This window comes from Erithacus rubecula (assembly GCF_903797595.1).
Source record: "Erithacus rubecula genome assembly, contig: SUPER_W_unloc_6, whole genome shotgun sequence".
NCBI classification, from domain to species: Eukaryota; Metazoa; Chordata; class Aves; order Passeriformes; family Muscicapidae; genus Erithacus; species Erithacus rubecula.
The window spans coordinates 78,063-92,923 of record NW_027636224.1 but is presented as its reverse complement, the minus strand read 5'-3'; the positions used below and the strand labels follow the sequence as shown (position 1 = coordinate 92,923).

At 48.7% G+C, this 14,861-nt stretch overlaps 1 long non-coding RNA gene across 1 annotated transcript; it reads right to left on the bottom strand.

Annotated features, from left to right (window-relative positions):
* Positions 1-408: 408 nt before the first annotated feature.
* LOC306814111 lies at positions 409-1,377 on the bottom strand. Its single transcript, XR_013777096.1, has 2 exons — positions 1,148-1,377; positions 409-891 (listed from the first exon to the last, which is right to left on the bottom strand). It is a non-coding gene; the product is annotated as an uncharacterized lncRNA (long non-coding RNA).
* Positions 1,378-14,861: the final 13,484 nt, after the last annotated feature.

The window sequence follows — 14,861 nt, the reverse complement described above, 5'->3', positions numbered from 1 at the left end:
CTCTCACGTCTCTAGCAGGTGTTTAATCATTGTTATAATTTCTTGTTATTGAGCAGCCTGAGAAACCCAAGGCTTCAAGGCTGCTTTTTCCCTGGTTCCAAGCAGTATCCAAGGACATGTCCCCCTTTCCGAAATATATCTTAAAAAAAGAAAAAAATGTATCTGTGCTCCTCAACAGGGCCCTTTGCCAGGGAGGGCAAACACATGCAGGAGACATGAGGATACTAGCCTACGAAGGTTCCAGATTTGTTGACCTTCCTTGCAAAAAATCCACCACAAAAGTACTATTTCTAATACAATAATAAAATTCTGCCACTGTTCCCCAGAACTGAAATCCATCACCATTTTTAATACATTTCAAAAAGTCTGGCAAAAACTTCTCATGGAGTTTAAAACAGTTAACTAAAATCCTTCTATAATACAATTTACTAGAGCCAAAATTAATTATAACCTTAATTCATTGTAAAACTCTGGCTAAAAACTTAACAAAAGGTAATACAATTCCCCAAAACTAAAATCAATACAATTCACCAGAACTAAAATCCAAAATTGCCCATTGATTTCAGTACCTGGCTTAAAACCCAAAAGGCACTATGTCTAATACATAATACTCTAATACAATTCACCAGAACTAAAATCTAAAAATTGTCCATTAATTTCAAAGCAGTTCTGAGTTCAAAAGAGTTCACCAAAACAGTTCAACAGTTCTGATGTCAAAACAGTCCAAACAGGAACAGATGAATGTCCATTCTCTGCTCATAGAAGGATGGTGATTAGCACTTAAAGGCTGTACATTGAACACACTCTGCCTTCTGCGTCACGGATCAGGAACAACCTTCCAGATTACCAGCAAGGACCTCGGCACGAAGCAGGCATGTCCTGTACTGAAGCCTGTAACAAGGCGATTCACAAAAACCAGGATAATTTAAATTGTTATTCTCTTTTTCCAATTATGCTGTCCAGCTTTAGTTGCTTTCATTTGGATGCCATTATTACAATTTCCCAACAATTCTTTCCCAGAAATCTGATCGAGCTTAGAAGCATCTGCTCGAGCACTCTGCCTCCCCGCCCCGCCCATCCCCCTCCCGCCCCCCACTGCGTAAATGCCATCGTCCCCGGGACCCCCGAGGATTTCCATGTGCCCCACCCAGCCCCAGCCACCCTGACGCAGCGCTTGAGGCTTGGCTGCTCGACCAACAGGGACATCTTCTCTGGCTGGTGAGGCTAGAAGCGGCGGCGTTGGAGGCGGCGGGGGGAGCACCATCTCTGGTGAACTGGATGAAGAGGTCACCACTTCTGGGTTGACGATCGGCGTCACCAAGGGGAAAGCAGAGGAAAACTCTGCCCCTGCCGAGGAAGAGGAGGGCGACCAAGACCCCGCCCCGATGAGCGGTGGGTCGAGCTCTGACATCAGAGGCGAGGAAGGAACAGGCGCCATCTCTTTATCTGGGGAGGGAGGTGCCCGTGGCTCCTGCAGTTCCGCCCGATCAGGCGGGCCAAGCTCTGACATCAGCTCTGAGGGACAGGCTGGAACCGCCTCCACCTCAGCCGTGGGCAGTCCCGCCCCGGTGAATGGCTGCCGCGACCCCACATTCACCACGGGCCGCTCCAACTCGGCAGCGGCTAGCGTTGTTAACGTGGCGTGGACTGCGGCCGCAGCCCGCCTCGCCGCGTTCGCCACGGCGAACGCCCCAGCCTCTGCAAGCGCAGACCCTGCAGGCGGCCGCGGCGACTCAGCAGGGTCAAGCGCAGGCACCTGCAGGGGGAGGCAATCGCCCCCCGCGGCGCAGACGGGGTGGGGGGCGACTGGCGCCTTCACCCCTCGCCGTGCCTGGCTGCAGGGGGAGGGCGATCGCCACCTGAAGCCATGGGGGGGCGAGATCAGCGCCGGAACCCTCTGCAGCGCTCGATTCCTGCGCCGCCGCTGGCACTGACTTAATACAATTTGCCGGGGAAGGGTATGCGAACGAAACACGGTCCCCAGGCGAAGGGCGCACTGCACAGGGAACTGCCACGATCGGCGGATTTTTAGGAAAAGTTACAGAGAAAAGAACCCCGGTGCAGTCTAATTCTGCCAAAGCACCTCTCCATGTTGAGAGTGCATCTTCCCATTTTTTAGATTCTTGGGTCCCCATTTTAAAGAGTGCTCCGAACCTCCTAGCAACTAGCCAGTTCACCGCTCCAAAACGAGCCTGTTGGTGTCCTAGTTTGAAAGGACAGGTGTCTGCCAGTAAGGGCAGAAGTTTGCCTTTGGAATAGAGACTTTGGTTCCACTCCCCTCCCCCAAGTATTATGATTGTTTGAATCAAGGACTCTGAGGCAGAGATAAGGGGGGTGGGAATAACAGCTCTTTTACTAATATATCTAACTATACAAACAGAAAACAATAACAGTTAAAATTGCTAACAGAACGAAATAGGTAACTCGGTGTCAGTCCCTTTAGACGCAAGCACGCTGTCTCTGTGCTTAGTCCAGAGCCCAGATCTGCCAAAAGGCAAGCGGGAAACGGAGGCAGGAAGGAGGGGGGAGGGGCAGCAGCGGCCACGCCGGTCCCAGGCGGGAACGGGCTGCAGCGTCAGCTCCTCGCTCACCGTGTGTGTCTGGGTGATCAGCTGTGTCCGCAGAGGCAGGAGGCTGGAACGGGGCAGATGCAGGGCAGGTGATCGCAGAGGGTCTGGCTCTCCTGTGCTCGGCCACGCGGCTGAAGATCCCGGGCGTCCTCCTCCCAGCTCGCCGGAAACGCGAGTGCCCTCCCGGAAGCCTCAGAGGCCCCTCCGGGGCCGTCCCCACCCACCCCTTTGTCTGGACTCATCAGGGACCCGGGGTGTAGCCTGGCCAGCTCCATTGGCATGATAATGGGAAAAATTCTTTCAATTGACACAGTAACAGAAAAACACTCAACCCCCAACATTATCCACCCCGAATTTTTTCCATGCCATCATGCTACATCATAATGAAACCTTTAAATTATATACATACATGTAGTTACGGGCACAGTATCATATATAGTTCACCCTAGAACAAGGTCCCCTTGGGGTATGCATCGGGTCTCTCCATCCTTTTGCATCACCCACCAAGTGCAACCTGGTCCTTGAGCGAAAACCACCCCACGAACAGGATTGTCTTTGCTGGAAGCAGAGTTCACCCAGACAGTTTTTCCTAACATGCCTCTCAGGTGTACCACTGGAACCTTATCTCCATCTGCTGCTCCCAAGGGCTCTGACTGGGCAGGGCCTGCTCGGTTAGTGGAACCTCGGGTATTCACTAACCATGTGGCCTTTGGTAGATTGATCTCCCAGTTCTTAAAAGTCCCCCCACCAAGTGCTTTAAGGTGGTCGTAAGCAGACCACTGCACCGTTCGATTTTCCCAGCCACTGGTGCATGGTAGGGAATATGGTACACCCACTCGATGCCATGTTCTTTAGCCCAGGTGTTTATAAGGCTATTTTTGAAATGAGTCCCATTGTCTGACGCAATTCTTTCAGGGGTACCATGCCTCCAGAGGACTTGTTTTTCCAGGCCCAGGATGGTGTTCCGAGCAGTGGCGTGGGGCACAGCGTAGGTCTCCAACCATCCGGTGGTGGCTTCTACCATGGTCAGCACGTAGCGCTTGCCCTGGCGGGTCTGAGGCAGTGTGATATAGTCAATCTGCCAGGCCTCTCCATACTTATATTTGGACCATCGCCCCCCATACCAGAGGGGCTTCACCCGCTTGGCCTGTTTGATGGCAGCGCACATGTCACAGTCATGAATAACCTGAGAGATGCTGTCCATGGTTAGATCCACCCCTCGGTCTCGTGCCCACTTATAGGTGGCGTCTCTGCCCTGATGGCCGGAGGCATCGTGGGCCCATCGATCTAGGAACACTTCTCCCTTGTGTTCCCAATCTAAGTCTATCTTTGAGACCTCTATCTGTGCAGCCTGATCTACCTGCTTGTTGTGCCTGTGTTCTTCATTAGCCCGACTCTTGGGAACATGGGCATCCACATGAGGGACTTTCACGGGCAGCTTCTCTACCCGAGTGGCAATGTCTTTCCACTCATCAGCAGCCCAGATTGGTTTTCCTCTACGTTGCCATTCAGCCTTTTTCCACCTTTCCAGCCAACCCCACAGAGCATTGGCTACCATCCACGAATCAGTGTAAAGGTAGAACTTTGGCCATTTCTCTCTCTCAGCAATGTCCAAGGCCAGCTGAACAGCTTTGAGTTCAGCAAGTTGACTCAATCCACCTTCTCCTTCGGTAGCTTGTGCAACCTGTCGTGTGGGACTCCATACGGCAGCTTTCCACTTCCGGTTCATCCCCACAATGCGGCAGGAACCGTCGGTGAAAAGGGCGTAGCGTGTTTCATCTGCTGGCAGCTGGTTGTACGGTGGAGCTTGTTCAGCCCGGGTCACTTGCTTCTACTCCTCTTCATCAGCGAGACAAAAATCTTCACCTTCTGGCCAGTTCGTAATTATCTCCAAAATCCCAGGGTGATTCGGGTTGCCAATACGAGCGCGCTGCGTGATGAGGGCAATCCACTTGCTCCATGTGGCGTCGGTGGCGTGGTGGGTAGAGGGAACCTTTCCTTTGAACATCCACCCCAGCACTGGCAGTCAGGGTGCCAGGAGAAGTTGTGCTTCTGTGCCAATCACCTCTGAGGCAGCTTGAACTTCTTCATAGGCAGCCAAGATTTCCTTCTCTGTGGGAGTGTAGTTGGCTTCAGATCCTTTGTAGCTTCTGCTCCAGAATCCCAGGGATCGGCCTCGGGTCTCACCAGGCACCTTCTGCAAAAGGCTCCAGGACAGACCATGGTTCCCAGCTGCAGAGTAGAGCACATTCTTTACCTCTGGTCCTGTCCTGACTGGGCCAAGGGCCACTGCATGAGCGATTTCCTGTTTGATCTAGGCGAAGGCTTGCTGTTGTTCAGAGCCCCAGTGGAAATCATTCTTCTTGCGAGTGACCTGGTAGAGAGGGCTCACAATCTGGCTGTACTCAGGGACGTGCATTCTCCAAAAGCCGATAGCACCTAGAAAAGCTTGTGTCTCCTTCTTGCTTGTTGGTGGAGACATTGCAGTGATCTTATTGATGACCTCAGTGGGGATCTGGCGCCGTCCATCCTGCCACTTCACTCCCAGGAACTGGATCTCTCGGGCAGGTCCTTTGACTTTGCTCTTTTTAATGGCGAAACCAGCTCCCAGCAAAATCTGGATGATCTTCAATCCTTTCTCAAATACCTCCACTGCTGTGTTCCCCCACACAATGATGTCATCGATGTACTGCAAATGTTCTGGAGCCTCACCCCTCTCCAGTGCAGCCTGGATCAGTCCGTGGCAGATGGTGGGGCTGTGCTTCCACCCCTGGGGCAGTCGGTTCCAGGTGTACTGCACGCCCCTCCAGGTGAAAGCAAACTGAGGCCTGCACTCTGATGCCAAAGGAATGGAGAAGAATGCATTTGCAATGTCAATGGTGGCATACCACCTTGCTGCCTTGGACTCCAGCTCGTACTGGAGTTCCAGCATGTCCGGCACGGCAGCGCTCAGCGGTGGAGTCACTTCCTTCATTTTGCCCGATAATCCACAGTCAGTCTACATTCTCCATCAGATTTCTGCACAGGCCAGATAGGACTGTTGAAGGGTGAGTGGCTCTTGCTGACCACCCCTTGGCTCTCTAGATCACGGATCATTTTGTGGATGGGGATCACAGCATCTCAATTTGTCCGGTACTGCCGGTGGTGCACGGTCATGGTGGCAATTGGCACCTGTTGTTCAGTCACTTTCAGGAGTCCTACTGCAGAGGGGTTTTCTGATAGTCCAGGCAAGGTGTTCAACTGCTTAATGCACTCTGTCTCTACAGTAGCTATTCCAAAAGCCCACCTGAACCCCTTTGGGTCTTTGTAGTAGCCGTTCCTGAGGAAGTCTATGCCTAGAATGCACGGTGCCCCTGGGCCAGTTACAATTGGATGTTTCTGCCACCCCTTCCCTGTCAGGCTAATCTCAGCTTCCAGCAAAGTGAATTCCTGTGATCCCCCGTCACCCCAACAATGGAAACAGGTACCTTCCCCACATGTTCTGATGGTATCAGGGTGCATTGTGAACCAGTATCAACTAACACTTTATGTTTCTGTGGCTTTGACGTGCCAGGCCATCGCACCCACACTATCCAATAGATCCTGTCATCCCATGCCTCTCCCTGGCTAGAGGCAGGGCCCCTCTAGCCCTGGTTATTATTTCTTTCCTGGGCATACATAGTGGAGGTTCCTTCCAGGGGATCTGACAGAACATCCTCCTTGCTGTAATACCCTGCACCTTGCTTGTGGGAGGTTGAGGCTACCTTCATTTTAGTGCGGCTCCCTCGGTTAGCATTTCCCTCCCTGAGCAGACGCACCTGTGCTGCCAGGACAGAAGTGGGTTTCCCATCCCATTTTCCCATGTCTTCCCCATGGTCTCGCAGGAAAAACCACAGGTCAGCTCGTGAGGTGTACCCTCTCTCCCTAGCTGGGGGACGTGAAGCTCTGACTTGGGGGCCTGTGACTCATACTGGTGCTACGCTGATCTTCCTCACCTCCTCAATTCTCTCTATCATCTCCTCCCTCATATCCCTCATCCTATCTTCGACCTGTTGGAGGTCCCTGGCCACAGCAGAGACATTGGCCTGCATTGAGCCATTCATCATGCTCTCAAAATTTCTGAGTTTTTTGGCAACAGAACACACTGTCTCTGGGTGGTTATCAGCATTAATCATTGCTATGTAGGTGGTATATTGAGATGGACCCAAGGTTGCCAAATTCCATAACATCTGCCCTGTGCACTTGACCTTGTCAGGGTCATTGTCATGCTGTCCATCCCTCCCAAAGAGTATCTCTAATACAGCTACTTCTCTCAGCTGGTGGATCCCTTCCTCAAGGGTCTTCCAGCGCATCCTATGGTGGTGCTCCTGCATTCTCTCTCTGTGTACAAACTTCTCTCTCACACTCATTAAAAGCCAGTCCCAGAGGGAAAGGAGGCCTTGCTCCCTTACGAATATCTGGTCCACACCTGAATCCTGGGCCAAGGATCCCAAATTCCTGACCTCAGTTCCATCCAGTTGAACACCTGTTCCCGTAAGGTCCCAGACCCGGAGTAACCAAGTTGTAAAAGGCTCACGGCCCCGCCGAGCAATGTCTTTACACAGGTTACGGAGACTATCGTATGAGAGGGACTCGGTGACAATCTCAACCTCTGGCTCCTTTGCTGGTTGTGAAGACCCTCCTTGCTGATCCCCATTATCTAGGTGCCTCGTTTTAATCTTAGATTTCCTAGTTTCCACAGGTGCAACTGATGCTGGCTGTGGCTGCTCCTGTGATTCAGCTGGAACCTGGAGAGATACAACATCTACGGGTTCCACTGCAGCACCATCTGACTCTCCCTCTTTAGGGCAGGGGGAGGGTTTCTCACCAGCTGGAGAAAAATACTCCTTCATCATCTGGCTATGCTCCTTCAACATCTGGCTTTGCTTCTTCAACATTTGGCCTATATCCTTCACTAGAGGCCTCACCCACTCTGGGTGGCTCATTTCTGCAGTGGGCTGTGGGGCAGGGTTAGGCTCTGGGGCAGTATTCCTAGTCCCTGGGGCAGAGGCAGGTTCTGGGGCAACATCCCTAGTCCCAGGGGCAGGCTCTGGGGCAGCATCCCTAGTCCCTGGGGCAGAGGCAGGTTCTGGGGCAACATCCCTAGTCCCTGGGGCAGAGGCAGGTTCTGGGGCAATATCCCTAGTCCCTGTTATGTATCAGAGTTGTTGTCCAAGCCAATATTCCCTTGTTTCTGAATGCTAAGTAGAAGAGGCCTATCAGCAACACCCACCACTGTACAATAACAGTGGCAATTAAAGCAGATCTGAAATCCTTGAGAACCAGTGGGGTAGCTTCAAAAAACTGGGTGATGGGTTGGGAGAAAATTTCCCTTGCACTCGTTACCTCACAGTAAGTACCAGTACTGAAATAACCCCAGAAACACGCAGTTAGAGTATGATAGCTCCGGATCCATGCAACCGCTTCCCAGAAAAAATTAAAAACCCATGAATTCCTGACATAATCAATCCACCAAACGAATCAGATAATACCTACAGTAACTTTGGTGAGGGGGCCCAAATTCAAATAAGGGCTTGCAAACGGGAGGGAGAAGGCTGTGACCCGTGGAACACAAGCCAGATTAAACCAGACAACATATTGCCACTTAAGAGAGCTCTTATTCCTGTCTTAACTCTCAACTCAGTGCCCTCTGTCCCATGTCTGGTGCCAAAATCTGTCCTGGTTTTAAAGAACAAATGTCTGCCAGTAAGGGCAGAAGTTTCCCTTTGAATCAGAGACTTTGGTTCCACTCCCCCAAATATTATAATTGTTTAAATCAAGGACTCTGAGACAGAGATAAGGGGGTGGGAATAACAGCTCTTTTATTAATATATCTAACTGTACAAGCAGAAAACAACAGCAGTTGTTAAAATTGCTAACAGAACAGAATAGGTAACTCGGTGTCACTTCTTTTGGATGCAAGCACGCTGTTTCTGTGCTTAGTCCCAGCCCAGAGCTGCCAAGGGCAAACGGGAGCGCAGGCAGGAGGGGGCGGCAGCGGCCACGCCAGTCTCGGACGGGAATGGGCTGGAGTGGGCGGCTCCTCACTCACCGTGTGTGTCCGGGTGATCAGCTGTGTCCGCAGAGGCAGAAGGCTGGAACGGGGCATGGTGTATAGAGGTAAAGGGAATGAGTCAGCATACCTCTGTCCATCTCTTCCGGCTGGTCCCCGGTTCCCTGTCCAACTTCCTGTCCTGTGACCTTCCCCTGTGACCTTGTAGCCCACCTAGAGTTCCGGTATTCTGAACCTAGACCCCCCATGTCCTTACCCCATTGGCTGCTGGCCAAGGCCACTCCCATTCTCCTCTTCTGAATTCCCCTTTCCCAGAGAGAATCTCCCTCTTTCCTGCAACACCATCGCCATGGAATAAAACTGAGACCTGAAAGACCCTATTTGTATCCTTTCTAATCCATGCAGATACTTTGTCTGATCTTAAATAATTAGGAAAAAGATACAAAATATCATTGTTGTTGGCGCCTTCACGAGGGGCTTGCTTTTTAGACCCTATTTTGCCTAGAGGCACAGTCTTTGGACTTTAAAAGGCCGTTTGGGCTGTTCAACTACCTCTGTGGCTGCAGAGCTGCTTTTACCAGCCTTGAGCACAGGAGGACGGGACGGAGAACTTCTCTGAGGATTTAGGGGAGCCGTTTCTGGATTAGAGCTTTCGCATAGTACAGCGGAACCGCACTTCGTCTGAGAGATTTAAAACATCTCTTCGGGGAGACGTTAACCCCAATTTAGCCTCGAGGTACAGGGGGGGGGGTTTAGACGGGATAGCCTCAGACCCGTGGGGGGAGGTTTGTACCCCGCGGGGTGCTAGCAGTGGCGGCAGTTGCGGTGCGGAGCAGGGAGCATGCGCGGTGTTGCGAAACCCGCCTGGCATTACATGTTCTTGGCCGGCTCTGCCTGGCGTGTGCTGTGTTATTGTTGTAAGCACAGGTGCGGGGAACTCCCTGAAGAGGATTTCCCCGGGAACGGCTGTGTGGCCATAACGGCAGCCACGTGTTGTAACAAAGCCCAGCACCTCCACACAGAAACACCACCTGGGTTTGCGACTAACTGCTATTGTGTAACTTTTCTGAGAAAGTAAGGGACTTGTGCATTTTGTTTTTATAACATCGGAATGGGGGGGAAATTCTCTGCACGGCAAAAGAGTATTATTTCTCAGCTTAAAGAAATGTTAGATGCACAGGATGTTGCAATTTTTAAGAAACAGATTGGAAAGTTTGTTAGCTGGTTGTCTCGAGAAGTTATAGAATTTGAAAAGCAAAATATCAATTCAGTTTTATTTTGGGACACTGTTGGAAATTTATTAACTTCTAAAATACAGAAAGGTGATACCACTGCTGCTTTATTTTTGCCTATATTTTTAAATGTTCACAAACAATTATCACAATTAGAAAACAAAGATAAACCACAGGAAAATTCTTTAAAGCCCTCTTTACCTAATTCGGAACCTTCTGTCCCTGAATTAAAAGAGAAATTAGAAATACCTCAAGAAACTACTAATTCTAAAGATTCCCCCAAAATATACAGACTTAGAAACTTCTGAACAACCTGCTATAAACTTGCCATTGTATCCATCTCCGTCAGCCTTGCCTTCTGAGCATACTAATTTAGAAAATCACCCTTCTCTAGTGCAGGCAGAGAAACCTGTAGTACCTTCTAACAATACGCCTTTTTCTTCAAATAATCCGTTCCTGCATCCAACACCTATTTCTGCTCAATATTTTCCTGGCTGTTTTAGCCCATTATTCCAACCTTATAACTCTACACCGCCTCCTAATCCTTCTATTCACACGGTAGGGAGGAGCCACACCCCGAAGGAGCAGGAGCAGGGGGAGGGGGAGGGGAAGCATGTGTCTCAGTTACACAGCCACAGACTGCAGAGGCACAGAACCAATTAACCCCTAACTTACTGGTTAACCCTGAACCTGACCGTATTTTGGATTCAGCCCCAGTTCATTATGTAGGTTAAAATAATGGTAAAAGAAGCTACCAACCATTATCATACCAAGACCGAAAGGAAATTTGCAAATTACAACACCACTTTGGAAGGCAAAGTGAAATATTTAAAGGCATTTTAAAAGCAACTTTTACATCAAATGAACTAGTTCCACATGATTTAAAGAACCTTTTCAGGTGTTTGCTAACCCCAGCTGAATATGAATTATGGTCTAATATTTGGAAACGTTCCTTAAGCAGTTTTTTAATAGAGCTTCACCAAAATCCTGAACATTCCAAAGATTCTGATAATAATGAAATTACAATAAATCATTTATGTGGGGAGGGGGAAATACACTGCCCTGAAAACCAAACTCGATTATTGTCTAAATTTATTTTGGATAAGGTTTGTGATGTAGCTGAAAAGGCTTTTATCAAATTGCCAACGGTTGAAGTAACTAGTAGTTATATTAATATTAAACAATATTTTTCTGTAACTTTTTTAAGCTTTAAAGATCGATTAAAGGCACAGGTGGAATGACAGGTGCATAATCCAGCCATGCAGGCAGAACTGATTAGAGAATTAGCAGAGAAAAATGCCAATCAAGCTTCTCGGAGAGTTATCCTGAGTCTGCCACTATACCCAGAACCAACCCTAGCACAGATGATCGAAGCCTGCATTCGCAAAGCGGAGATGTTCAGTACTCCAGAGAGGACCTCGAGTCCAGCACCACGTAAGCCTTCAGCACCTGAACCACCACAGATGAAGAAGCCGCAGATGTCATCAGAGCAGCTGAAAAACATCACCTGTTTCCAGTGTCAGCAGCAAGGACATATGGCTAGAGACTGTCCTCAGAACAGGAAACAGAAGAAATTCAACAAACAAAAAAACTAGAATTGAGGCGCGGGCCTGCTATAAACACCATAACGTGCCAGGATAAAAATTCTGCAGGCTATAATCTAGCAAAAGACTCTCCCTTAAAAATAAAGGAGGAGGAGGGGATGGACAATGTGGGTATAACAGATAATGTAAATGTTAAATGTTCTCTTAAACAAGACAGACAGTCTTGTGGCCGTGTTAGGCTCCAGACTACTAAAGGTTTTCATTTCAGATCTGCTGAGTGGACTATCATTCTAGTGGACATTTCGAGCCCCCTAATTGATATGACAGTTTGCCACATGGACAGTGAGTATTTTGTTGTGGGAGACACAGCACACACACCTTTACAACTTGAGATAGCTCCTATGATCATGAAAGGGAAAATATCCGGTGTTATCATATTAGCACGATGCTCTCAACCACCTTTCTATTTGTGTGAGGGGCAAGTTCTGGCCCAAGCTTTTCCTATTCCAGCAGATATCACAGCAGATGATAAGTCACCAGAGGTTTACTGGGCGGAGATGGTACATGAACAAAAGCCTTCCCTAGCATGCAACCTGACACATGGATCAGACCATCTACATGTGCAGGGTGTTCTGGACACAGGCTCAGATGTAACCATTATACCTGAAAAGATGTGGCCTTCACACTGGGAACTGCAGCCTGTGGCTGGGCAAATTCAGGGTATAGGAGGAGTTAAATTGGAAAAAATAGCAAAAAGCATTGTGCAAATTGAGGGACGGGACAGCAAATTAGCCAGTGTTCGTCCGTTTGTAATTGATTACAAGTGTCCCTTGTGGGGATGAGATTCCATGTCACAATGGGGAATTAAAATGATAATTCCAAAAACTCCTCAGGATTTTTAGAAGCGGCCACTGTGCAGTGCCGGGTCCAGAAGCTAACATGGCTAAATGATACACCTATCTGGACAACGCAGTGGCCATTAAGAAAAGAAAAGTTACAGGCACTGGAAAAACTTGTAGAGGAGCAATTAGCAAAAAATCACATAGAAGAAAGAACAAGCCCCTGGAATTCTCCAGTCTTTGTAATAAAAAAAACAGGGAAAGACAAATGGAGATTATTACATGACCTTAGGGAAATCAATAAAGTAATTCAGGACATGGGATCTCCCCAACCTGGGATGCCTTCTCCAATTATGTTACCTAGAGATTGGCAATTGGCAGTATTAGACATCAAAGATTGTTTTTTCCAAATTCCATTACACCCTGAAGATGCTGCCAGGTTTGCATTCTCAGTACCATCATTGAACAGAGAGGCTCCAATGAAGAGATACCACTGGAAAGTGCTTCCACAGGGCATGAAGGGTAGTCCTGCTATTTGCCAGTGGTATGTAGCTTCATTGTTGTCTCCAGTGCGTGCACAGAGAAATGAAGCCATAATATTACATTATATGGATGATGTGCTGGTGTGTGCTCCTGATAACTTCATACTGCAACACATGCTTGTCCTAGTAGTTAAAGTTTTAACCTCTGCTGGATTTCAATTACAGGACAACAAGGTTCAAAGGATGCCGCCTTGGAAGTATCTGGGCCTAGAGATCACTGCCAGGACCATTGTTCCACAGAAATTAGAAATTAATTGTAATCCTAAAACTCTAGCAGATCTCCACTCTTTCTGTGGGTCGTTGAACTGGGTAAGACCTTGTTTAGGCCTCACTAATGAGGACTTACAACCCCTTTTTAATTTGTTAAAAGGGGAGAGAGAGCTGGTTTCTCCCAGGGAACTGACACCTGAGGCAAAAGCTGCAATTGAAAAGGTACAGAAAGCTCTGTCTGAGAGGCAGGCTCACCGCTATCAACCTGAACTGCCTTTCAAATTCATTGTTTTGGGGAAACTGCCACACTTACATGGTTTAATATTTCAGTGGATTGAGGGGCAGAGGGACTCACTCTTAATCATAGAATGGGTCTTCCTCTCCCACCAAAGATCCAAAACTATTACACAACCACAGGAGCTTATGGCTCAGTTGATTCAAAAAGCAAGAATGAGGCTGCGTGAACTGTCCGGTTGTGATTTCACATGCATACACCTGCCAGTTAAACTTTCTGGGGAGGGAAAGAATTCTCCTGAAAGGCTGACAAAAGAGATGTTTGAACATTTGCTACAAAGCAATGCCAGCCACCAGATATCTCTGGATAGCTACAGTGGACAGATATCTATCCACAGCCCAGCACATAAGTTGTTTAATGAGGAATTCCACCTCATCCCTCGTGAGAAGAGGAGCAGGAGACCACTCGAGGCACTCACAGTGTTCACAGATGCATCAGGGGCCTCTCATAAGTCGGTGATGACTTGGAGAAATCCCCAGACTCAGCATTGGGAAGCTGATGTTGAGTTTGTGGAGGGGTCACCCCACATTGCAGAACTGGCTGCAGCTGTGAGAGTCTTTGAGAAGTTCTCAGAGCCTCTTAACCTGGTAACAGATTCAGCTTATGTTGCTGGGGTAATATCCAGGGCGGAGCAGACAGTGCTTAAAGACATCAATAATGAGCAGCTCTTTAGGCTGCTGTCAAAACTAATCTATTTGGTTTCACACAGAGAACATCCCTTCTATGTGATGCATATGAGATCACACACGGATTTGGCAGGTGAGATCACAGAAGGGAACCGTATGGCAGACACTCTTGCAGCTCCAGCTGAAAAGGCACACCTTCCTGACATCTTCCAACAGGCAAAGCTGAGCCACTAGCAATATCACCAGAATGTACCAGGTTTGGTTCGTCAGTTCCAGCTAACACGAAGTCAGGCTACAGCCATTGTGGCCACGTGTCCCAGCTGCCAGCTCCAGGCCATGCCATCGCTGGGTACAGGGGCTAACCCTCGGGGCCTTGGCAGCTGTGAGGTGTGGCAAACAAACATCACACACATTCCTAGTTTTGGACGCCTCAAATATGTTCATGTGAGTATTGACACATATTCAGGTGCAGTTTATGCCTCTGCTCACGCAGGGGAAAAGGCAGTACATGCAAAACAACACCTAGTACAAGCCTTCTTAGTTTTGGGGTTCCCTAGAGAAATAAAAACAGATAATGGCCCAGCATACATATCTAAGGAGTTCGTAGAGTTTATCCAGCAGTGGGGAGTGGAACATAAAACTGGCATCCCATACTCCCCTACAGGCCCAGCTGTGATTGAGTGCACACACCAGACACTCAAACAAGTTCTAGCTAGGCAAAGCAGTTCAACTGTGTGGATGTCTCCCCAGCAAAAGCTCTGTAAAGCTCTGTTCACAATCAATTTCTTGAATTGTTCATTTGAAAATATGAGTCCTCCTGTGGTCCGTCATTTTAACAGCAGTAAACAGTTTAAATTGTCTCAGCATCCACCAGTGTTGATTAGGGATCCAGAAACATGGAAAACCAAGGGTCCCTATAAGCTAGTAACCTGGGGAAGGGGTTATGCATGTGTATCCACTCCCTCAGGCCCT